This window comes from Aegilops tauschii, chromosome 2, assembly GCF_002575655.3.
Source record: "Aegilops tauschii subsp. strangulata cultivar AL8/78 chromosome 2, Aet v6.0, whole genome shotgun sequence".
NCBI lineage: Eukaryota > Viridiplantae > Streptophyta > Magnoliopsida > Poales > Poaceae > Aegilops > Aegilops tauschii.
In genome coordinates, this window is record NC_053036.3 from 461,764,529 (window position 1) to 461,766,625 (window position 2,097).

General features: G+C 38.2%; 1 long non-coding RNA gene across 1 annotated transcript; it reads left to right on the plus strand.

Annotated features, from left to right (window-relative positions):
* The first annotated feature begins 241 nt into the window (after positions 1 to 241).
* On the plus strand, positions 242 to 660 carry LOC141042057 (uncharacterized). Its single transcript, XR_012203866.1, has 2 exons — positions 242 to 491; positions 565 to 660. It is a non-coding gene; the product is annotated as an uncharacterized lncRNA (long non-coding RNA).
* Positions 661 to 2,097: the final 1,437 nt, after the last annotated feature.

A 2,097-nucleotide genomic window follows, 5' to 3' on the forward strand; every position in this document is an offset into this window, starting at 1 on the left:
AAAGTACAGCAAGTCCACCGGCCGAAGACCTATCCCAACTGCAGAGACGGCCAATTCCTGCAGATTGGAACCCCATTCCAGTTATTCCCAGTTTAAAAGACAATGCTTTCAATGTTGTTAGGGACTACGTGCATATATTCCCATCATTGGAAATTATAGTGAAGACAAACACCATTTTCACATCTTCCTGTCCCACTTACGTGTAAGTGCTATTATTCATCGTGATTATTTTCCTGTTTTCTGCTGATTGAACACATCAATGATTTACATTACATTGTTGTAAGTAGGCGAGGGTCAATCTGGATAGTCATGACGAGCAAAGCTTGCTTGCGCTTTTCAAGGAAGCATTGCAGCAGTATCGGTGTTACCTGAGGAAATCACACTTTGATGGCAAGTCTATAAACGAATTTCTGGTGAAGTCTCCTGTGCTAAATTTAGAAGACATTGAATGGAAAAACCTTGTTATGCACTGGTCTCGTTCCGAGGATGAGGTACTGTCTATGATATCGCATGACAATTTGAACTTCTACTTTTCCGCATGTGCCTTACGGATCTTTTTTGCAGGAAATCTGCTCGAAAAAGAATTCCGGTTTGAAAAGAACGACAGGATATCGCAAATATGCTGCCCGCTGCTTTGCTCTTGTTAGTACCTGTTGTCCTGTATCATTGTACTTGCATACATACCTGGTTCATTATGTGACAGCAGTATGCATGATAGCTTGCTTATCAATTGTTCGCTCCAAATTATCTGATCTATATGAATGGTTACATTAGTGTAGAATATATCCAATGCCAATGAAATTTTTTAGATCTGCATTGTTCTTGTAAGTACCTGCTGTCCTTTATCAGTGTACTTATACTGACAGGTAGTTGTTCATGTACCATCACTCTGCAACTTATTTTCCTTTGCCCTCCATTTTCTTCACATAAGATCTATATTTACTCTTACCATAAGGTTGGATAACACCGATTGTACTGAAGAAGTTTAGCTCTGCATTGCTCTTGGTTGTACCTTTTGCCTGTATCGTTGTACTTACATTTATAGCTACTTGGTTATGTAGCATCAGTCTTCATCTTATCTTAAATATTCTCCATTTTTTCTTATATTGTCACATCTATATTTACTCTTAACAAAATGTAGAATAAAGGCAATGCTTATGAAGAAGATTCTGTGGTAAACTTCTTGAATTGCCCCCCCCCCCCATCAGCATGGACAAGGGCTTTATAGAGCCTGCCTTCACCAATAATGTAAGTTTGTCCTTCTCAAGCCTTCAAACTTTGTTGTGTATATTTGGTTAGGCATGACTGCAACAGCTGTTTATTTTTGGTGTTTGCATCAAATTGCATGTTTAAAGTTTATTATGTACTCCAGTTCATAAACAAAAGTTTGTCCTTCTCAATTTAATTTTTCAGTTGTACAACCAAGTTCCTTCTTCATACCATGTAAATTAAACTATACAGAGCAAGTGATCTTATTTTGCCAATCTGAAATGGGATAAATTGACAGCACACTAACCATTGATACTTATGAGTTCTTGATCTGTAATCCAGTGGTGTCGTGAAGCTGCCAACTCCTTCACAATGTCATTTCCTGCCATGTCTTGACCTGAACAATACCATATTGTGTTAATGCTATTTTAAACTGTGTCACTTTATTCGTCAGTAAGAAATGTGATGAATTGTCAGCACTGATACTTGTATGTGCAAAACCTGTCATCTGTCTACTTGTTTATCTTTCAGAGTGAGGAGGATATAAGTGTCAAACAAGTGCAGACTCACCAGCTTGCTCAGCTGCTTGCGCTGCATCTCCCGAGCAGGGCTAACCTTTCTTGAACTCTATTGAAGTGCTGTCGGTTTTGTATATTATTTTGTTGGCGTGTTTAGTTGCACTAGTGGCGATCTTTGATGCCCAGTGTATGTAATCTGCAGACTGCTTTTGCTTTATTATCATAGTGGCGAACTTTGATGCCCAGTGGATGTAATATGTCATAATTTATTTATTGTATAGTCTAGGTTTTTTCTTATTCACGATGCTGCAGTTATTTTACTGTATATATATCCTGTCTTCGCAGTAAACCGGCCAAACCGTAAAATTAC